General features: G+C 44.9%; 1 protein-coding gene across 2 annotated transcripts in view; it reads left to right on the top strand.

The window, feature by feature from the left end:
* Nucleotides 1–24,725, top strand: part of AATF (apoptosis antagonizing transcription factor) — a 172,319-nt gene that overhangs the window by 101,747 nt on the left and 45,847 nt on the right. The window lies entirely within an intron of this gene.

Raw genomic sequence — 24,725 nt, 5'->3', positions numbered from 1 at the left:
CTTAGTAACCCGATGTTTACCCTGGTTACCAGCGTAAAAGTAAAAAAAGCAAACACTACATACTTACCTACCGCTGTCTGTCCCCGGCGCTCCGCTTCTCTGCACTCCTCCTGTACTGGCTGTGAGCGTCTGTCAGCCGGAAAGCAGAGCGGTGACGTCACCGCTCTGCTTTCCGGCCGCTGTGCTCACAGCCAGTGCAGGAGGAGTGCAGAGAAGCTGAGCGCCGGGGACAGACAGCGGTAGGTAAGTATGTAGTGTTTGTTTTTTTTACTTTTACGCTGGTAACCAGGGTAAACATCGGGTTACTAAGCACGGCCCTGTGCTTAGTAACCCGATGTTTACCCTGGTTACCCGGGGACCTCGGGATCGTTGGTCGCTGGAGAGCTGTCTGTGTGACAGCTCTCCAGCGACCAAACAGCGACGCTGCAGCGATCGACATCGTTGTCGGTATCGCTGCAGCGTCGCTGAGTGTGAAGGTACCTTTACACTGAGTACTAAAAGACCGCAGAATGTCTATCATCACGTTACTGCATATGGCTAGAAGATACTTTTGAAGATGATTTTTAATTTGGAACCCCGTTTTCTTCCATACGTTTAAAAAACAAACATTGATCTGTGAGGCTAAATTTACACTTGGGCCGGCCTCACACTAGCGAGTTTTACGGACGTAAGAGAGGTGCTGAAAATACGGATTGCATACGGTACAATGCTTTTCTATGCCCCAGCTCCTATCAGCCGTATTTTACTGATCCGTATTATACGGTCTTCTACGGCCGTAGAAAATCGCAGCATGCTGCGTTTGTCACCGTATTGCGCAAAAAATCCGCCAATGAAAGTCTATGGGGGCCAGAAAAATACAGAATACACACGGACCAACAGTGTAACTTGCAAGAAATATGCAGCGGTGTTAGAGAGAAAAGCCGGCAATTCAGTGCGGTGTACAGTAAAATCACAGCTTACAATAGAATAGGTAGAATAAATGTGTACACATAGAATAGATATATATATGTATGTCATTGAGACACATATATGTATATATATATATTAATATTTCATACAGCGCTAGATCGCTTTAAAGCCCGTAATTCAATTGCCGGCTTTTGCTATCTCCTTCCTAAACCCGACATGATATGAGACCTGGTTTACATACAGTAAACCATCTCATATCCCCATTTTTTTGCATATTCCACACTACTAATGTTAGTAGTGTGTATGTGCAAAATTTGGGCGTTCTGGCTATTAAATTAAAGGGTTAAATGGCGGAAAAAATTGGCGTGGGCTCCCACGCAATTTTCTCCACCAGAGTAGTAAAGCCAGTGACTGAGGGCAGATATTAATAGCCTGGAGAGGGTCCACGGTTATTGCCCCCACCCCTGGCTAAAACATCTGCCCCCAGCAACCCCAGAAAAGGCACCTCTGGAAGATGCGCCTATTCTGGCACTTGGCCACTCTCTTCCCATTCCCGTGTAGCGGTGGGATATGAGGTAATGAAGGGTTAATGCCACCTTGCTATTGTAAGGTGACATTAAGCCAGATTAATAATGGAGAGGTGTCAATTATGACACCTATCCATTATTAATCCAATAGCATGAAATGGTTAAAAAAAACACACACACACTATTAAAAATTATTTTAATGAAATAAACACACAGGTTGTTTTAATATTTTATTGCTCTCTCAATCCACCTGAAGACCCTCGCTCTGTAGCAAAGGAAAAATAATAAACCAACAATATACATACCTTCCGATGATCTGTAACGTCCCACGTTGTAAATCCATCTGAAGGGGTTAAAATATTTTCCAGGCAGGAGCTCTGCTATAATGCAGCTGTTCTCGTGCCTGTAAAACCCTGGGAATGAATGGAAAGTAGGTCAATGACCTGTAGTTACCTTCATTCGCGGTGATGCGCCCTCTGCTGGTTGTCCTCATATGAACTCGAGCATGGGAACTTTCCTGGATTTACATCGTGCTGCTTTTCTGTGCGGGGCTCTGTGCGGGCCTGCCGGGGCTCTGTGCGTGTGTGCAGGTATCGTCCGATGGGACTACAAGTCCCATAAGACGATGCCTGCTACAGTGACAGTGATTGACACATTAGCCAATGATGGGACAATAGTAGTCCCATCATCCGGCTAATGCGTTGAATGGAAAAAATACCATACATACTACATACATACATACTACATACATACATACATACATACTACATACATACATACATAAATACTACATACATACTACATACATACTACATACATCATACATACTACATACATACTACATACATACATACATACTACATACATACATACTACATACATACATACTACATACATACATACATACATACTACATACATACTACATACATACATACTACATACATACATACATCCCAAACAAACATACTAATCTCAAAACGACGGATTGCTAAAAACGCAAGTGTGAAAGTAGCCTTAGAAACATCGGCCTTTCTATTATATATCTATGGATATATTTTTTTACAGTGGCGGAGGAATACAGTGTGGAAGGATACCTTCCTCCCGTCATTGTGTTCCTGATGCTGCCGTTCTCCACGGGAGATCGTCGTTGGACACTCGTGGATTTCTGCGGACAGGGAGTATATTTGTTGTTTATTTTAATATTTTTTTTACAGATGACACTGGCTTCGGGGAACAAAGTGACAAGTGATGGTGAGTATGTACTCTGTTATATGTACTGTATGTCTGTATGTATGTAATGTATGTATGAATGTATTGTATGTAGTGTGTATGTAGCGTGTATGTGTGTAGCGTGTATGTGTATAGCGTGTATGTGTATATATAGTATGTATGTATGTAGTATGTTGTATGTATGTATGTAGTATGTATGTAGTATGTTGTATGTATGTGGTATGTATGTAGTGTTTTTTTTTGTTGTTGTTTTTTTTTACATTCAACACATTAGCTGGATGATGGGACTACTACTGTCCCATCATTGGCTAATGTGTCAATCACTGTAGCAGTGTCACTGTAGCACACACGCACAGAGCCCCGGCAAGCTCGTACAGACCTCCGGTAGCCCGCACAGACCCCCGCCAGGCACGCACAGACCCCCCCCAAGGTCACGCACAGACCCCGCCCGCACACACACACAGGCAGTCTCCGCCCACGCACCACCCACACTCCATTATAGTGCATCATTGCACTATGGAAGCTTCCGATTCCGGTATCCGATATCGCAGAAGTATCAGAACTCTATCGGAATTCCGATACAGCGAATATCGGCCGATACCCAGTATTTGCAGTATCGGAATGCTCAACACTAGTGGTGACATGTCTGTCTGATTTCGCCCTACACCGTGGTGCACATGCTGTAAGGATTCAGAACTCTGCAGTCAACACCTTTAGGCCACGTGCACACTCAGTATTTGCTCAGTATTTTATATCGGCGTGTGTAAGACAAAACCGGGAGAGGAACAGTTACAGGAAAAATATAATAAACTAGATGGCAGCCCGATTCTAAAGAATCGGGAGTCTAGAATCCATATATACTTTATTTATTCAAATGTAAGAATAATACAATTAATAAATAATAGTAAGAAAGAACAAAAATAATAGGCAGTATATGGAGAAAACACCAAACAAAAGTTCAAAATTGGTGTGAAAATGTCACTGAACCACTTCACAACTAAATATATATAGTTTTGGTAAATGGTATTATCATTTTTTTGACGAAATTCGGCAGGAGCTTGAAGAGCAACGTCACTGGGCCCGCCTCCACGCAGTAGAAACTTGCTGTGAGGTAAAAATTCAAAAATCACACCAAAATGGCGGGCGGAGTGTGTCACAGTACGGCACGTTTCTGATTGGTCGCTCGCAGCAGGCGGCAACCAATCAGACACTGGACACTGTTGACGTCACTTATCTCCGGACGTTAGCTCCGGACAAAGCCACGGAAGTTGGCACAAATTGCAGGAAGTAGTATTCTAGGCAATTATATATTAGATACAGAAGTGGAGTCGTGTTTCTATCACCCACTCCTGGTTTTGGCTGACACAAATACTGACCAAACACTGAATGTATGAGCGTCCCCTTAAAGAAAAACAATCTCCTATTACTGATATACAGTGATTTAGCTGCTGACAATTACATTTATGGTGCTGGTTAAGAGTAGGACTTTGGTTTTGCCAGATTGGCTCTAGTTTCTGAGATATTTAATAGTTAATTACAGTAGAATTCTGGCTTCAAAAAGTCTCTTTTCTAGCGTTGGAAGCTTACAAATTGTAATACAAAATTATATGGGATATTTCATTACCTAAGACACTGTTAGTTAGGCTATATGCGCACATTCAGTAATGTTTTGCCCAAATTTCTGCAAGGTTTCTGCATCTCTTGGCAGGAAAAAAAATGTGCAGATAATTCTGCTGCGTTTTTGGTGCATTTTTCATGTGTTTTTGTTCCTGTACATTCAATGTGTCAAAAACGCACAAAGAATTGACATGGACAGCAAATACTGAAATGAAAAATACTGATCATGTGCATGACACTCCAGGATTCTCATTGTCTTTGCTGGTATAAGGATTCCATAGCATTTTTGGACCAATTCCGCGTGGGAAAAAAATGGATCAAAAACGAATGGTGTGCACAAAGCCTTCAAAGTCAAAAGCTATTGCATGTGTTATCACACACAGATTGCATTGTGGGAATGCATTATTTTCATGGATGCATTTTCTTAAAAACTAGAATCAATTTGCTGACTGGAGTACCATTTCTGGCTAGGCGTATGGGAATGTGCCAAGTTCACTAAATAAGCTTGTGCCTTTTACTCCAGTGAGCTTTTCATTAAGACCGGCACATGCAGCGCCATTCTTAATGAATCTGCCCCAATATGCCATCAAAAAGTTAAGATTGAATTCATGTTTCCATGGGAATTTGTTTTAATTTTTTTTTGTTATCCTTTTCATAAGAATAATCACGCAGTTTTTCACACTGCTCATTAGGCCTAATATTACACTTTTCAGCAGTCACGTGGACTTAGAGATCGCTTGTCAACACATAAATGTAGTCCATCTGCAGACACCATGTTATAGAGCAGGGGGAGCGGAGTACAGTGGCTTGTAGTTTTGTGAGACAGGTTTCAGTATAATCATTTAACCTCTGCCATCTCAGGGATTTTTGAGCCGGGGCAGTCCTATCAGTGACTGACAGCTGTCTGCGTATGCAATCTTCTGCCAAGAAAGTTGTCAGTCACTGATGGGACCACCCACTGGACCAAAAAGCCCAGAAAGAGCAGTAGTTGTTGTTTGTTTTGTTTTTTCTTTTGTTTATTTTTTTTACACTGAATCCTTTCTCACAAATCTGTATATCAATCTGCTTGGCTTCCCCAGCTCTATAACATGGTGCCTGCAGATTGGCCCACATTTTTAAAGCTGCCATAGACCGTATAGTCAAAATTATATTCTTGTAAAAAAGTAAAATCTTATTATGCCAATAGCTGAGCCAAGGTCATTGTGCAGGGCGGGCACGTTCTAGTGATGGTTAGCAGTGGATCTGTCTGTAATGATGATGAGACTGCTGAAAAGTCTTCTGTGGAGGAAAGGCAAGTAGCCGCTTAGCATTAGGCCCTGTGTGAAAATTACTATATAGGTGGAAAATTGAAGGGAATACAAAGCATTACCTCAAAGTTTTAAAAAGGCATGTAACCTTATGACCTGAGAATTTTCTGATGGCACATTCGCTTTTGGTTAATTTTGACATTAAAAGATCACATGCCAACCATTGCAAGATTGCAGGCGTGCTAGTAACATTTGTGCAGGTTGGGAATGGTGACTGTACGTGAATGTGCGCTTGCAGACGTCCATGCATTGCTTTGCTGCGCACCCACGGAAATGGTGGATGGTTTGCACTGAAATAAATGAATTGAATTAATTCAATTGACCAAAAAAACAACCAAACAAGAAAACCTTGCGAGGCTCCCGGAATGTTGTTCTGGTGCACAGAGGCCCCATTGTTGGTGGGATGGGGCTGGTCGGCCGTCGTCCTCTTGCAGGCCCATTCTCCGTAGAGAATTCTTCTCCCACCTGGCAGGGCTGAGTTCAGAGACAGATGGCCCTGGGTGACCAGTCTCTTCTGGTGCTTCATAATTTTACCTCTGATGATCGTTTCTAAATTCAGAGTTATGAGTAGTCACATCTTATCTCTTTTCTCAGTGACTGGTTAATTGGGGTGGCGGGGTTAATCTAAATTAAAACTTAAACTAATAGAGGTCAGTAAGGCAACAGAAACACCTGAGTAAAACAAATGAGGCTGCCAGCCGCAACTTTATCTTGGCCGGCTCCCAGGAGGCGATTGGCAGAGAATTAAAGTCGCTCTGGCGTTCTGTAAAGGTGAATAATGGGCGACACTTGTCAGCACACAGCGTCTCCACAAATGTTCCAGATTGCAAAACTTCCGTGCCAACTGCTGCCATCCGTATTGAGTGAGCGAGCACCGGAGCAGCTGTCAACATCTGGCAGCACAGCGAGGAATGGGTGCAAGGCTGGGGAACCCTGCAGAGCCGAAGTATGGAGGCTGTAATCACTTACCGCTCCTTGGCAGCAGCATATTCCAGCCTCGTTCATCACAGGCGGACATCTGCTGAGCCGTAAGGCAGCTACACATTCATTTTGTTTTCTTGTCTTCAGCAGCCACCCCCACCAACATTATACACACACAGCACCTTGACTTTCCCCTTTCACCCGCTCCTCCTCCTGTCCCTGTCCCCATAAGAGTATTCCTTGGGAAAGATGCTCTGTAGGGATTAGACGTGTGGGGCGCCGGGCCTGACAGCTGACCGGGTTAATTTCTGCCGCTGAGTGGGATTAGGCAGACATTCAAGTTGTAGCCAATTCAACCATAAGGATAAAGAAAATTGCTTTCTGTTTTCTGTCACCTCCTCCATGATTGTGCGTCCTTTGTCAGGACAGACGGCTTGTGACGAGGGCTCCATTTGCACACTGTACTCACAATGCTTTATTTCCACAGATCTGTTAGGTGGCCAGCATTGATGAGATGTTCATACACAAACCTAGGATTCACTCTCCATTCTTTGTTTTTATATATATATATTATTAAATATTGTTCATGTATGTGGGTTTTTTTTTTCCTTGGGGGAAAAAAGGATCACAATTCACTTGTATGATATCGTGATGTCAAGCTCAAGCCGTAGACCATACTTGGGGATGTCAGCTGGAATCTGGCCATGTAGGAGTTAAAAAAGTCTGTTTTCTGTTCACACATCAGAGCTTAATGCTCAGCATGATTTACTCACACTTCCTAGTTAATTATTAGACATAGGGAGACATCATATATCACTCTCAGAAGAATATATGGAGTTTTGACGAGAGATATTTCTGTTTTGACTAATAAATTCCGAGCATAAAACAGGATGATGAATGGAGTGTGGTAGGTGAGGAGGAGGGTGGGAGTTTACCCTTCAGTACAGGTTGTGTGCTAAAATCCCGGATAAGCCTCTCTTCTCTGTGCATAAACATGACCCGCATTTCATTGTCAGATCTTTAGTATTGCTCGCTTACACCAATCTGGTGGGTGGAAGCGGATTTTATCATTTACTGTTACCTGGAGATGATGGGAGTTGTGCTGTGATACAGAAAGCGATGCATGTTCTCCTACACTGAATGCAAAGAAATGCGAGATCTTTATCATATCCGATAACATGGCCTTCATAGACCTGAGCTCCAGCCATGTGGTTTAATTCATGGGTGGAATGTTACTAAAGCTGAATTTACGCTTGTAACGTTTTCGTTTCTCACATTCTCTGTCCATTAAATACAATGTGAATGTGCCATTCTGCTTGATTTCTGTTCTACTTTATAGTAGACATGTTTTATGTATGAGGTCTGGTTCCATGCAAGTGAATATATAGACGCTGTCACCAGAGGAAATATGTCAGCATGTAATCCTACAGCAGCATGCGGTAAGGACAGAGACCCTGATTCCAGTGATGTATCACTTAGTCTACTGGGTGCAGCAGTTTTGATACAATCACGATTTTCTGTGCTGCAGATTTATCAGAGCACGCCACACTACAGCTTTCCATGTACAGTGTATAGTGATAGTGCTCCTAATCAGTGGTGGGGGCCTTGTTACCAGAGGCACTTGTCCTGTAGTGATGATAATCTCCTGCTGATAAAGCACTGATTGTATTGAAACAGCAAAACACAGCCCAGTAAATGACATCTCTGGAATCCTGATTTCTCCTTCGCCTCATTGGGGGACACAGCCCGTGGGTGCATGCTGCTGCCAATAGGAGGCTGACACTAAGTGATACAAAAAAAATTAGCTCCTCCCCTGCAGTATACTCCCCCCTGCTGGCTCTCAGCTCCTCCCCTGCAGTATACACCCTCCTGCTGGCTCTCAGCTCCTCCCCTGCAGTATACACCCTCCTGCTGGCTCTCAGCTCCTCCCCTGCAGTATACACCCCCCTTCTGGCTCTCAGCTCCTCCCCTGCAGTATACACCCTCCTGCTGGCTCTCAGCTCCTCCCCTGCAGTATACACCCCCCTGCTGGCTCTCAGCTCCTCCCCTGCAGTATACACCCTCCTGCTGGCTCTCAGCTCCTCCCTTGCAGTATACACCCCCCTGCTGGCTCTCAGCTCCTCCCCTGCAGTATATACCCTCCTGCTGGCTCTCAGCTCCTCCACTGCAGTATACACCCCCCTGCTGGCTCTCAGCTCCTCCCCTGCAGTATACACCCTCCTGCTGGCTCTCAGCTCCTCCCCTGCAGTATACACCCCCCTGCTGGCTCTCAGCTCCTCCCTTGCAGTATACACCCCCCTGCTGGCTCTCAGCTCCTCCCCTGCAGTATATACCCTCCTGCTGGCTCTCAGCTCCTCCCCTGCAGTATACACCCTCCTGCTGGCTCTCAGCTCCTCCCCTGCAGTATACACCCTCCTGCTGGCTCTCAGCTCCTCCCTTGCAGTATACACCCTCCTGCTGGCTCTCAGCTCCTCCCCTGCAGTATACACCCTCCTGCTGGCTCTCAGCTCCTCCCCTGCAGTATACACCCCCCTGCTGGCTCTCAGCTCCTCCCTTGCAGTATACACCCTCCTGCTGGCTCTCAGCTCCTCCCTTGCAGTATACACCCTCCTGCTGGCTCTCAGCTCCTCCCTTGCAGTATACACCCTCCTGCTGGCTCTCAGCTCCTCCCTTGCAGTATACACCCTCCTGCTGGCTCTCAGCTCCTCCCTTGCAGTATACACCCTCCTGCTGGCTCTCGGCTCCTCCCCTGCAGTATACACCCTCCTGCTGGCTCTCGGCTCCTCCCCTGCAGTATACACCCTCCTGCTGGCTCTCAGCTCCTCCCCTGCAGTATATACCCTCCTGCTGGCTCTCAGCTCCTCCCCTGCAGTATACACCCCCCTGCTGGCTCTCAGCTCCTCCCCTGCAGTATACACCCCCCTGCTGGCTCTCAGCTCCTCCCCTGCAGTATACACCCTCCTGCTGGCTCTCAGCTCCTCCCCTGCAGTATACACCCTCCTGCTGGCTCTCGGCTCCTCCCCTGCAGTATACACCCTCCTGCTGGCTCTCAGCTAACCAGTTCTTGCTTAGTGTCTGTAGGAGGCACATGGGTCTGTTTCAGACCCCAACGTTTTTATTTTGTTTACTTTTCTGTAAATTTTTATTTTTTAATTAACGGAGTGAAGGGGGCGACGGTTCCTTTCAAGGTTCCGATCTCCCCTGAACCATCAACAGGCGAGTATTCCTCCCCGAACCCTCTCCTGCGACGTGGGAAGCCATGCCTGAGCTCACTTCAGGGGCGACGGTTCCTTTCATGGTCCCGATCTCCCCACACCAGCAGCAGGCGACCACATGGAGTGTCGCCTCCATGTATCCTCTCCTGGAGCCAGGCCTAATGCCGGACAACTGGCCCTGTCCACCCGGGGACTGAACTCCGTGGCTGTACAGAGGCCGCTCTCTATGGCGTCCGAGCAGCCCCCACTGTCCCACCACTGTGAAAGCGGATGGCACAAGGAGGCGGACGGTTCCTCTCCACCTCCCTAACAAACGGATGATGGATTGAGGCTTATCCCTGCACCATCCACGCTGCACAGAACAGCGCTGAAACCCACATCCGCGGCGGCTCCATGCCGGGACGCGCACCAATGGTGAGTGGATCCATCTTCAGAGGGATATCCACATGCTGACAGGCAGCCTCAGCCACTTCCCTGTGGCCCACCTCTCTGAGGTAACGCTCTGGATGGCTGCAAAAATTTAGTCCCTGGCTTCGGCCGATTTGTAGGCCGCATCCTGGAAGTCTTGCCTGGAACGACCCACTGGTGACGTCCGCCGGCTACAGAAATTTAGGCCCCGGCTTAGGCCTATTCAACATCGTGTCTGTGGCTCCGCCCCCCAAATTGGCGCTTCTCACTCTCTGCGAGATTTTATCAACTCTGCAGCTCCCGGTGGCCATCTTGGTCCACCCGGCCAGCTCACACTGGGGTGACAGTATTTATTTATTTTTATTTTTTTTCTGGTCTTAAAGGTGCATGACCAGTATTCTCTGGTCTTAAAGGTGCACGACCAGTATTCTCTGGTCTTAAAGGTGCACGACCAGTATTCTCTGGTCTTAAAGGTGCACGACCAGTATTCTCTGGTCTTAAAGGTGCACGACCAGTATTCTCTGGTCTTAAAGGTGCACGACCAGTATTCTCTGGTCTTAAAGGTGCACGACCAGTATTCTCTGGTCTTAAAGGTGCACGACCAGTATTCTCTGGTCTTAAAGGTGCACGACCAGTATTCTCTGGTCTTAAAGGTGCACGACCAGTATTCTCTGGTCTTAAAGGTGCACGACCAGTATTCTCTGGTCTTAAAGGTGCACGACCAGTATTCTCTGGTCTTAAAGGTGCACGACCAGTATTCTCTGGTCTTAAAGGTGCACGACCAGTATTCTCTGGTCTTAAAGGTGCACGACCAGTATTCTCTGGTCTTAAAGGTGCATGACCAGTATTCTCTGGTTTTAAAGGTGCATGACCAGTATTCTCTGATCTTTAAAGGTGCATGACCAGTATTCTCTGATCTTTAAAGGTGCATGACCAGTATTCTCTGGTCTTAAAGGTGCATGACCAGTATTCTCTGGTCTTAAAGGTGCATGACCAGTATTCTCTGGTCTTAAAGGGACACTGTCACCTGAATTTGGAGGGAACAATCTTCAGCCATGGAGGCGGGGTTTGGGGGTTTTTGATTCACCCTTTCCTTACCCGCTGGCTGCATGCTGGCTGCAATATTGGATTGAAGTTCATTCTCTGTCCTCCGTAGTACATGTCTGCACAAGGTAATCTTGCCTTGCGCAGGCGTGTACTATGGAGGACAGAAAATGAACTTCAATCCAATATTGCAGCCAGCATGCAGCCAGCGGGTAAGGAAAGGGTGAATTAAACACCCAAAAACCCCGCCTCCATGGCTGAAGATTGTTCCCTCCAAATTCAGGTGACAGTGTCCCTTTAAAGGTGCATGACCAGTATTCCCTGGTCTTAAAGGTGCATGTCCAGTATTCTCTGGTCTTAAAGGTGCATGACCAGTATTCCCTGGTCTTAAAGGTGCATGACCAGTATTCCCTGGTCTTAAAGGCGCATGACCAATATTCTCTGTTCTTAAAGGCGCATGACCAGTATTCCCTGGTCTTAAAGGCGTATGACCAGTATTTCCTGGTCTTAAAGGCGCTTGATCAGTCCGAGGAGCCCTCCGCTGCCGACCCCAGCTTTATCCTCTAGTTCCCCTCAGTGGACTTCTTCACTGACCAATCCATGGTTCTCTGACCAAGAGATTGAATCCCTCTGTGTACCCTCTGTGTTTGGAGTGCTCGCAGGACCAATATACAGGGTCCCTATCCTACATGGGAGCCGTCGGTTAGCAGGGGCCGCAAGTATTCTAGAAACGTGCAGGCATCTAGAAACATACAGGTATCTAGAAACATACAGGTATCTAGAAAACGGAAGTTTTTCGTTTCCTGCTCCCTCACCAATGATTTGATGACAACAAGGCTCTGAATATGGATTGGATATTGCCTGAGCTTGCCAGAGCTTCAGAGACTAAACTCCCTCGAGAGCATTTGCCATTCAATTCGGATAAGCGATTCACTGGACAGAAGCCTCTACGTGGGATGCCATGCCTGGCCTGTTTTTAAGGGCAACGGGTCCTTTAAAGGGCACCGATCTCCCCACACCATCAACAGACGAGCACACGGAGTGTCGTCTCCATGTTTCCTCTTCTGCATCCAGGCCTAACGCTAGACAACCTGTCCTGTCCACCTGGAGACCTGTACTCTGTGGACATATAGAGGCACCCTTTTTGGCGTACGAGCTCCCCCCTCTGCATCACCACTATTTAGTGGATGATGCAAGAAGGCGGACAATTCCTCTCCACTTCCCTGTTAAGAGGTTGATGGATCGAGGGTTCCTAATTTTTATCTCTGCACCGTGAAAAGAGGAGATGGCAAGAGACTATGACCTGCTGGATGCAGCCGCACATTCTGCCATGGGGCAGATTAACCGGGTAGAATCTCCTGTGGTATACCTACCAGTATCCCTACCTGATGGGTCATCAATTAAAAATACCACGGACTGTCAGATAGCAAATCTGGTTCGTTCCGTCTTGCGGCTTCGGGTCCAGCGCTCTATCCTCCCTAGCGGCCGCATGGATTGTTAGAGCAATGGTCTCCTGGCTGGAGACCTTAACTACCCTGATTCACACCAGCAACAACTGGCCAATCAAATCCTTTGAGCGGGAGACTGACAAAGGATTGTCCAGCACAGTCTAGATCTAAGGGATCTTGGTTCCAAACAGGGGAACGAAAAGTAAGATCGACCCTGGACCTCAAACTTCTAACAACCTTTGACATGGTCCTCCTTCTTTGGATGGAGTTCCTCCGCTCAGCCATTACTTCAACAGAAAAAGGTGCAGTTTCAGGCATCCATCGACATTCGGGTTGCTTGCCCTCTGCAAAAATTCCTTCGCCTTTCCATTCGTCAGCAGCATTTTCAAGTCACAACCTTGTCCTTCGGCCTTGCTTCCGCACCCAGAGTGTTTGCACGGGTCATGGTAGATGTCATGTTTCTCTTGCACTCTAGAGGCGTGCTCGTCCTGCCCTGTTTGGTCTGTCTAGCCGCCCTTCCAGGACTACGCTGAGTCGTCTATTTCTCTTGCGATACCTTCTCTCCTGGGCTGGCAGCTACACTTAGACAAGTTCTCCTCATTTCCAGCCCAGCAGATATCCTTTTTGAGGATGATCCTGCACACTTCTAGAAGGATGGTAATTCTTCCTCGAGACAAGGTCATGGCCCTTCAACAGGGAGCTCGCGCAAGGAGAGTTCTGAGGACTTGATTACTCACCCCCTCATTTCATTCGATTTGCTAAGAGAGTTCTCAGGAAGAATGGTGACGACAATGGAAGCGGTTTCCTTCGCTCCGCTCGTTTTCAGCAAGTCAAACAGACTTTCAGACAATAGTCTCTGAGCTCCTTCTTCATCCAGGGCCTTTCTCCCGGTTCAATGGTTATTAGTAACTACCAATGCCAGTCGTCTTCTCCCCATCATTGTTCTGGAGATCCGAACGGTAGTTTTACAGCAGGTCCACTGCCTTTTGGCGGGTCACCCTATCCGAATTCAATTGGATAATGCCACGGCGGTGCCTTACGTCAGTCATCTAGCAGGTACCCACGGTCAGGCGCCATAACCGAGGTACCTCACTTTCTCTGATGGGCCGAAGTCTATTATTCATTGATCTCGGCAGTATATATCCCAGAAGTAGAATTCTGAACGGCAAACAAATTTAGCCGTCAGGGTTCCGCCTCAAGTCAGTGGGAACTTCACCCCGAAGTCTTCCATCAGATCTGTCCTTACTGGAGCTCTCCAGTTGTAGGTGGGATGACATCCAGACTGAAGGCCAATGTACTCAAGTTCGTGGTTCGGCCTCGAGATCCAAGAGCCATCGCTCTCCATGCTCTGGTTCTGCCGTGGTACCAGTTTCCATAACTCCCCTTCCACTGCTTCCGAAAGCCTTTCGGAAGCAGAAAGGGGCCCCAGTGATCCTCAGAGATCCGCACTGACCACGTCCGTTTTTTGTTTGCGGAGCTAGTATCTTCTCGCTTTATCGCAGCACAACTGCAAGTAGGGACTTTCTCACAGGGAGTTTTCACACGTAGTTCTTCCCTATCGCATACCGTTAGATCATTGGGACCTTATTATTCCTAGGAGCCTTACAGTAGGCTCCTTTTTCATCCAGGCAGACTTTACTATCAGGGAAAGTCGTCCCGTTCTCCTCTGCGATATTCTCACTCTGACGAGTCTTCGGAGCTAGCTTCTCTGCTCTTTCAGACTTTTTTCCCTTATTACCTTCGAGGCAAGGTTGTCCTCAGGCCATCTCCATCCCTTGTTACCAAGGTGGTACTGTATTACCACTGTTATGAGGGCTTAGTTCTTCCCTCATCTCTTTTGGCTCCAGTCCACAAAATAAGATCCCCCATATTCTGGACGAAGTGAGTGCTCTGAGTAGGTACGTCTTGAGGACGGCGTCCTTCTGAAGGTTGGACATTTATTTGGGCTTCCTGACGGTAGAGGAAGGCTTCCTGACATTTTCAGGAAGGGTTTAGCCGTTTCATCGACCATGATAACATGGTGAATTCTTTTCACCATCCAGGAGTCCTTCCGTGCTAGATGTCAGCGTATCTCCCTGTCTATCAAGTGTCCTAGGCACCAGGCGTCTGCAAGGCACGCCTGCAAGCTTGCGGATTCGTCCAGTCCGCATGCATTCTTGAAGCACTATAATTCCCACACTTCCACAGATGTGAGTCTGGGCAGGCGGACTCTGCAGGCCGCGGTGGCGCACTTGTAAGTAGCGGTTACACAGGGCCTGATCTATTGTTGTCCCCACCCAGGGACTGCTTTGGGACGTCCCACGGTCTGTGTCCCCCAATGAGGCGAAGGAGAAATAGGGATTTTTGTGTACTCACCGTAAAATCCTTTTCTCCGAGCCATTCATTGGGGGACACAGCTCCCACCCTGTTATTAGCTTATGCTTGTTTTTTTTTAGAATATGACATGCTATACGCTCATATATTGTTATTGATCTCCTACTGCTTTTGCACCGAACTGGTTAGCTGAGAGCCAGCAGGGGGGTGTATACTGCAGGGGAGGAGCTAATTTTTTTTGTATCACTTAGTGTCAGCCTCCTATTGGCAGCAGCATACACCACGGTCTGTGTCCCCCAATGAATGGCTCGGAGAAAAGGATTTTACGGTGAGTACACAAATATCCCTATTTCTGTTCCTATATTATGGTGTTCTCAGATTACACAGCAAAAACCTGCTGACGCATTCCCTTGAAATGTCCTAATAACAGTTAGCTAGGAAGGCTTTTGCAACCACTGAACAGCCCCCAGGTTTATTCACCACAATCATTTTGTAGCCAGTTTTCCGTTGATGAAAATAAGGCACAATTTATGACCGTATATTTAATGTAAATACTATAAATTGGTACATGCATTAACCCCTTTCCGACTTCGGGTGTAATAGTATGCCGATGTCAGACTCCCCCTTTCCGGGCCTGTCAGCTGATATATATAGCTGACATGTGTCCGCAACAGTCGTGTGAAATCGCGATCCACACACGGCTGTTAACTAGTTAAATGCCGCTGTCATTTTCTGACAGCGCCATTAAACTCGCGCTTACTGGAAGCGCGTCGCAAATTCTGCCCATTGGGGACCCAGTCACAGTCGCAGGTCACCGATGGGTTGGCATGACAACCGGTCTGCTGCAAATATATATAAAAGGGGTGCACCCCTATGCCAATAGCGATACAGGGTGCAAAACTTAGTCTCTAAGGCAAATTTGGTACAACACAGAAGAAAAAAAGACTAGGCTAATGATGGTATGCACACCCATGAATAATATGAAAGAATCCAAAATACTTTTATTACACCTCAGAAAAGACAGACACAAAATAAAACCATTTAAAAAGGTCTAAGTATAAGACCAATGACCATCACCCCTATATATCACATACATGTTGTAACACAGCCAAAAAATACAGATACAAATAAATATAAATAGTACAGTTGGTTGTACAAATACAAATGCAAAAATGCCTCTAGCTCATGGGCATAGTAGCACACAATACGCTGCAGTCATGCATAAACATAATGGAGACCCTATATGATAATCATGGCTATATAGTTAATAGCAGTATTATCTAAGCACTAGATCGTGTCCTGATTCTAACGCATCGGGTATTCTAGAATATGTATGTAGTTTATTTATGAAGATTTAAGAATAATACAATGAATATACAGGATTTTCTGGGTAAAATATATACATATCAGTGAAGCGGTGTTTAAATCCCGCGCCAATTCGCGGCTGGACTGCACCTGTTGCTGATTGGTCGCAGGCAGCTAGCGAGACCAATCAGCGTCACGGGATTTCCGTTTCAGACAAACAGAATTAGACAATTATATAGTAGATACCCAATGCGTTAGAATAGGGCCACCATCTAGTATTCATATAAACATTGGTGCTTACATTTATGTTTTAACCCATTGGACACACTGCCATTGTATTTCTCCTGTCTTTATTTTAAGAATCAAAACTTTTAGTCATCTATCGCTGTATGACAGCTTGTTTTCTACAGGATGACTTATAGTTTTCAAAGACACCATTTACTTTACCACGATAAACTTAAAACAGGGAAAAATGTTATTCTCTCCCTTACACTGTCCTCCATGTTATTCTCTCCCTCACACACTGTCCTCCATGTTATTCTCTCCCTCACACACTGTCCTCCATGTTATTCTCTCCCTCACACACTGTCCTCCATGTTATTCTCTCCCTCACACACTGTCCTCCATGTTATTCTCTCCCTCACACACTGTCCTCCATGTTATTCTTTCCCTCACACACTGTCCTCCATGTTATTCTCTCCCTCACACACTGTCCTCCATGTTATTCTCTCCCTCACACACTGTCCTCCATGTTATTCTCTCCCTCACACACTGTCCTCCATGTTATTCTCGTTCTAGTATATGTATGTAGTTTATTTATGAACGCCGATTGGTTGAGGCCGGCCGGGCGCAACCAATCAGTGACGCGGGAATTCGGTTACAGACAAACAGACTCTTAGACAATTATATATATAGATGCTCAGTACCTAGAGAACCTTAGTCCCAATGTACATATCACAGTGTTAAGCTTAGGTACAAGCATAAACCCCAAAAAGATGTGTATCATAATACCTATAGTAACCTGATCCAATGAGGAACAAAGGTGCACTGGCAATTGCGATGAAAAGTGCACAAAACCGCAGAAAAGAGCAAGGTGGAAGAAATATTTGTACTGAAGATAGAGAAATGTAGCTCAAGTTGCGGGAAAATGCAGCAGGCTAAGGCACCCAGAGGAGACAAGAGACGAGGTAAGGGGTGAGGTAAGAGCCTGCTGCAGACCTCTATGGTTGTCATTGCTGGATTGCTATCGGTGCTGCCTGGTGGTCGGCGCTTATAGCAAGTGAACATTGCTGCTACACACAGGAGATCTGATCATCACCTGTGTGTAGCAGAGAGGATCAAAGTAGTGCAGCTTCTAGTCTCCCATTGAGACTACTGAAGCATGCCAAAAGTGTAAAAAATGGTTTTAAAAATTACAAAAATTAAAAAATCGAAAAGTTCAAATCTCCCCTCTTTTGCCCTATTCAAAATAAAACAGTAAAAAAATTAAATATACACATATTTGGTATTGCCGCGTTCAGAATCGCCCGATCTATCAATAAAAAAAAATAATTAACCCAATCGCTAAACAGCATAATGAGAAAAAAAATTTAAAATGTCAGAATTATGTTTTTTGTGCGCCGCTACATTGCAATAAAATGCAATAACGTATCTACACCAAAATGGTATCAATAAAAATGTCAGTTCGACGCGCAAAAAATAAGCCCTCACCCAGCCCCAGACCATGACAAAAATGGAGACACTACAGGTCTCTGGAAATGGCGCCATGTTTTTCTCTTTTTATTTTTTTACCAAACTTTGGATTTTTTTCACCATTCAAATAAAAACAAAAACAAAAAAAACCTAGACATGTTTGGTGTCTATGAACTCATAATGACCTGGAGAATCATCAAGCAGGTCAGTTTTAACGTTTAGTGAGCATGGTAATAATAAATAAAAACTGTGGAATTGCACTCCCCCGCCCCCCACCCCCCCCTGTTTTCTAGTACACGATATGTTAATACCAATGGTGTCTTTCAAAAGTACAACTTGTCGCGCAAAAAAAACAAGCCCTAGCATGGCCAAATTACCTGGAAAAAAAAAAAAAAGATTATGGCGCAGGGAAAAATGGGAACAAAGAACAAAAATGCAAAAAATGGAAATACCCTTGGTTGTGAAGGGGTTAAACAATAAACAGTGATTTATTGGTAATTTTTCTATTATTCCAGTATACACGTTTTAATCTATATACTTGTTCTACTCCGACTTCTCACGTCTAGATCTTCTGTAATATGTAAACAACTGTGTATATTCTGCTATGAGCTTGCATGTGTATATACCTATTACCCTATGCTGTGTCATGTAATGAAATGACATAACTACGGTACTTACTGCTTTTTAAAAGAAAAAATGGCTGCTAAAGAAAAAAAGTGGTCCTTGCTTTATTGCTTGCCAGTTCCTACCACTCTAGTGTAAGATGCTTTCTGGGTTCCCTTGAGACATCGGAAATGGTTGAGGAGCCAGTCAATGGCCTGAGTGCCGCCCCACCTTTGTCCGTTATTAACTGCATAGGTCACTAATCTCTATCAAAGGATTTTGTGGCTGCAAAGTGAAGTAGAGACCGGCAGGGGACAAAGTAGCAAAATAAAAAAAATGGTTGGCAGAGATCTCTGAAATGCTTTTTCCTGTTTTTTAAATGCATTTTAAGCTTTAAAAAATGTTGTTAAAGTGGAGAAGCCTTTTAAAGGGAACCTGTCATCCCCAAAATCGATGGTGAGGTAAGCTCACCGTCATCAGGGGCTTATCTACAGCATTCTGTAATGCTGTAGGTAAGCTCATTGTCATCAGGGGCTTATCTACAGCATTCTGTAATGCTGTAGATAAGCCCCAGATGTAACCTAAAAGAGGTTAGATTATACTCACCCAGGGGCGGTCCCGCTGCGGTCCAGTCAAATCGGTGTCTCCGGTCCGCTCCGGCGCCTCCTATCTTCATTCCATGACGTCCTCTTCTGGTCTTCAGGCCGTGGCTCCGGCGCAGGCGTACTTTGTCTGCCCTGTTGAGGGCAGAGCAAAGTACTACAGTGCGCAGGCGCCGGGCCTCTCTGACCTTTCCGGCACCTGCGCACTGCAGTACTTTGCTCTGCCCTCAACAGGACAGGCAAAGTATGCCTGCGCCGGAGCCGCGGCGTGAAGACCAGAAGAGGACGTCATGGAATAAAGTTGGGAGGCGATTTTCCGGACCTGAGACACCCATCGGAGCCGGACCGCCCCTGGGTGAGTATAATCTAACCTCTTTTTCCCCTCTTTCAGGTAACCTCAGCGGCTTATCCATGCTGTAGATAAGCCCCTGATGACGGTGAGCTTACCTGACCATCAATTTTGGGGGTGACAGGTTCCCTTTAATGGATACATTCAGAATTTGCAGCCTTGTGCTTGTGTTCTTGATCAGCTCTAGTAATGGACTAGCAACAACTGCTATGTTATTGGCCAACACTCAAGACCATTGCTGCTGTCAGTCAAACACTCGGGTGACATAAGGATCCCCCCCATTGAGCCATGACTGGGCTGTTAACTTGCAGGGCTATAGCCTGTTCAGAAATGACCGTACAGATAAGCGAGGGGGAGGGGTGTGTCTGTATGTAAAATCGTCCTTAAAACCCATCCTGCGTGATAATATAGGTGAATTTAATGAAAATGTAGAATCCCTGTGGGTGGAGATAAGGGGAGGGGGAAAAAATAATAAATTACTGATAGGGGTTTGTTATAAATCTCCAAAAATAATGGAAGCAATGGAGAATATCCTCGTAAAGCAAATAGATGAAGCTGCGACTCAAGGAGAAGTCATTATTATGGGGGACTTCAACTACCCTGAAATAGATTGGGGAACAGAAACCCGCAGTTCCTGCAAAGGTAATCGGATTTTGACAACTATGAGAGACAATTACCTTTCACAACTGGTTCAGGACCCAACAAGAAAGGGGGCACTGCTAGACCTAATATTAACCAACAGGCCAGACCGCATATCAAACATAAGGGTTGGGGGTCACTTGGGAAATAGCGATCACAAAATAATAAGTTTTCATGTATCCTTTAATAAGATTTGTAGTAATAAATAATAATAATAATAATTTTATTTATATAGCGCCAACATATTCCGCAGCGCTTTACAAATTATAGAGGGGACTTGTACAGACAATAGACATTACAGCATAACAGAAATACAGTTCAAAACAGATACCAGGAGGAGTGAGGGCCCTGCTCGCAAGCTTACAAACTATGGGGAAAAGGGGAGACACGAGAGGTGGATGGTAACAATTGCTTTAGTTATTCGGACCAGCTATAGTGTAAGGCTCAGGTGTTCATGTAAAGCTGCATGAACCAGTTACCTGCCTAAGTATGTAGCAGTACAGACACACAGGGCTAATACTGCATAAAGTGTATGAGAACATGATGCGAGTAGTAGAGGGCTTACAAGGACACTAAATTTCAGGAGGGCAAATTTCCAACGGATGAGAGAGGATCTTGGTGCAATTAACTGGGACGATGTACTGAGACATAAAAATACACAAAGAAAATGGGAGACGTTTATTAGCATCCTGGATAGGACCTGTGCACAGTATATACCATATGGGAATAAACATACTAGAAATAGGAGGAAACCAATATGGCTAAATAGAGCTGTAAGGAGCGCAATAAGTGACAAAAAGAAAGCATTTAGAGAATTAAAGGAAGTGGGTAGTGAGGAGGCATTAAATAAATACAGAAAATTAAATAAATTCTGTAAAAAGCAAATCAAGGCAGCAAAGATTGAGACAGAGAGACTCATTGCCAGAGAGAGTAAAAATAATCCTAAAATATTCTTTAACTACATAAATAGTAAGAAACTAAAAAATGATAGTGTTGGCCCCCTTAAAAATAGTCTGGGTGAAATGGTGGATGAGGATGAGGAAAAAGCCAATATGCTAAATTACTTTTTTTCATCAGTATTTACACAAGAAAATCCCATGGCAGACAAAATGACTAGTGATAAAAATTCCTAATTAAATGTCACCAGCTTAACCCAGCAGGAAGTGCGGCGGCGTCTAAAAATCACTAAAATTGACAAATCTCCGGGCCCGGATGGGATACACCCTCGAGTACTGCAGGAATTAAGTACAGTCATTGATAGACCATTATTTTTAATCTTTAGATACTCCATAATAACAGGGTCTGTACCACAGGACTGGCGTATAGCAAATGTGGTGCCAATATTCAAAAAGGGGACAAAAACTGAACTCGGAAATTATCGGCCAGTAAGCTTAACCTCTACTGTGGGTAAAATCCTGGAGGGAATTCTAAGGGATGCTATACTGGAGTATCTGAAGAGGAATAACCTCATGACCCAGTATCAGCACGGGTTTACTAGGGACCGTTCATGTCAGACTAATTTGATCAGTTTCTATGAAGAGGTAAGTTCCGGATTGGACCAAGGGAACCCAGTGGATGTAGTGTATATGGACTTTTCAAAAGCTTTTGATACGGTGCCACACAAAAGGTTGATACATAAAATGAGAATAATGGGGATAGGGGAAAATATGTGCAAGTGGGTTGAGAGCTGGCTCAGGGATAGGAAACAAAGGGTGGTTATTAATGGAGCACACTGGGTAGCGGTTAGCAGTGGGGTACCACAGGGGTCAGTATTGGGCCCTCTTCTTTTTAACATATTTATTAATGACCTTGTAGGGGGCATTCAGAGTAGAATTTCAATATTTGCAGATGACACTAAACTCTGCAGGGTAATTAATACAGAGGAGGACAATTTTATATTACAGGATGATTTATGTAAACTAGAAGCTTGGGCTGATAAATGGCAAATGAGCTTTAATGGGGATAAATGTAAGGTCATGCACTTGGGTAGAAGTAATAAGATGCATAATTATGTGCTTAATTCTAAAACTCTGGGCAAAACCGTCAATGAAAAAGACCTGGGTGTATGGGTGGATGACAAACTCATATTCAGTGGCCAGTGTCAGGCAGCTGCTACAAAGGCAAATAAAATAATGGGATGCATTAAAAGAGGAATAGATGCTCATGAGGAGAACATAATTTTACCTCTATACAAGTCACTAGTTCGACCACACTTAGAATACTGTGTACAGTTCTGGTCTCCGGTGTATAAGAAAGACATAGCTGAACTAGAGCGGGTGCAGAGAAGAGCGACCAAGGTTATTAGAGGACTGGGGGTCTGCAATACCAAGATAAGTTATTACACTTGGGGCTATTTAGTTTGGAAAAACGAAGACTAAGGGGTGATCTTATTCTAATGTATAAATATATGAGGGGACAGTACAAGGACCTTTCTGATGATCTTTTTAATCATAGACCTGAAACACGGACAAGGGGGCATCCTCTGCGTTTGGAGGAAAAAAGGTTTAAGCATAATAACAGACGCGGATTCTTTACTGTAAGAGCAGTGAGACTATGGAACTCTCTGCCATATTATGTTGTAATGAGTGAGTCATTACTTAAATTTAAGAGGGGACTGGACACCTTTCTGGAAAAGTATAATGTTACAGGGTATATACACTAGATTCCTTGATAGGGCGTTGATCCAGGGAACTAGTCTGATTGCCGTATGTGGAGTCGGGAAGGAATTTTTTTCCCCAATATGGAGCTTACTCTTTGCCACATGGTTTTTTTTTGCCTTCCTCTGGATCAACATGTTAGGGCATGTTAGGTTAGGCTATGGGTTGAACTAGATGGACTTATAATCTTCCTTCAACCTTAATAACTATGTAACTATACATACTCGACTAATGACTTAAACCGCCAGTATCAAAGAGCTAATCTGAAGGTCTGTGTATCGGAACACCAGCCGACTGATGGGGAAGGATAGATGTCAATTTCCGTATGATCGCGTTGTTCTCCCTGAGGTAAAGCTGCCGTCTGACGTGTCAGTCGCTGACTTCCTAATAGGGAGCCCAGGCGCACTAGGCCAAGCCAACGCTTCTGCTTATGGGAGTGTCGGCTGAGATGATTATCGTACAAACTATCTGCAGAAGCAATGTGTATGGCAATCCTTAGTCTACATTTTAAAAATTACAAAAGGGAAAATGGGCCAGTGCAAAAATGTGGATACCCTTGGAGATTTGTGTGCTCAGATAACTTTGACCAAAGTTTCGAACCTTAATTACCCTGTTGGGTTATGGCTTGTTGAATATCATTGTTAGGAATGGCCAGGTGACCAAGCAAAATTTCAGTGAGATCTGCTCGTAGAATTGGTAGAGAGGCAAATCAGAACCCCTGCTTGCCTGGAAAAGACTCAGAAAGATTTAGCAGACTCTGGAGATGTACATTATTCTACGGTTCAGTTACACCTGCACAAATATGGCATTCATGGAAAAGTCATCAGAGGGAAACCATTCCTGCATCCTCACGATAAAATTCAGTGTCAGATGCAGGCAAAAGAACATCTAAACAGTCCAAATGCATTTTGGAAACAAGTCCTGTGGACCGATGAGGTTAAAGGGAACCTGTCACCCCCCTCAGGCGTTTGTAACTAAAAGAGCCACCTTGTGTAGCACAAATGCTGCATTCTGACAAGGTGGCTTTTTTAGTTATGCTCCCTGCACACGCTGAAATAAACATTTATAAAATGTGCCCCCTCATACCGTGATATCGCCAGAGAGGCGGGTCTTTCCTTCCTAAGCCAGACGCCTCCCAGCCGTCACTCCGGGCCTGTGCGCCGGGCCCCGTCTCCTCTAGCTTCATTATCATCCCCGTCACCTGCGCATTAAGTTTTTTTTTTCGGGCATGCGCATTTGCGCTGCCCTTTGTACTTACAACGCAGGCGCTGGGGACAATAATGAAGCAAGAGGAGGCAGCACCCGGCGCACAGGCCCGGAGTGACAGCTGGGAGGTGTCTGGCTTAGGAAGGAAAGACCCGCCTCCCTGGCGATTTCAGGGTATGAGTGGCGCATTTTATAAACATTTATTTCAGTGTGTGCAGGGAGCATAACTAAAAAAGCCGCCTTGTCAGAATGCAGCATTAGTGCTGCACAAGGTGGCTCTTTTAGTTACAAATTTCTGAGAGGGGGGGATGACAGGTTCCCTTTAAAATACAACTCTTTGAACACAATCAAAAGTACGTGTGGAGAAACAGAATTTCATGAAAAGAACCCCATGCCAATCATTAAGTATGGGGTTGGATCGATCACGCTTTGGGGTTGATTGCAGCCAATGGCACGAGGAACATTTCACGTATAGAAGGAAGAATGGATTCAATGAAATTTCAACAAGTTCTTGATGCAAGCATAACATCATCTGTAAAAAAAAAAAAAAAAAAAAAAAAAAGCTGAGGTTGAAAAGAGGATGGCTTCTACAAATGGATAATGATCCTAAACACAATTCAAAATCCAGAATAGGCTACCTCAAAAGGCACAAACTAAAGGTTTTGTAATATTTTGATTCTATTTTTTTTTTTATTAATAGAAAAGTTATTGCACTTTTAGGACTCCACAAA

This window comes from Ranitomeya imitator, chromosome 3, assembly GCF_032444005.1.
Source record: "Ranitomeya imitator isolate aRanImi1 chromosome 3, aRanImi1.pri, whole genome shotgun sequence".
In the NCBI taxonomy this organism is placed as follows: Eukaryota; Metazoa; Chordata; class Amphibia; order Anura; family Dendrobatidae; genus Ranitomeya; species Ranitomeya imitator.
The sequence above is the reverse complement of the archived record's forward strand: the minus strand, read 5'-3'. Positions and strand labels throughout refer to the sequence as shown.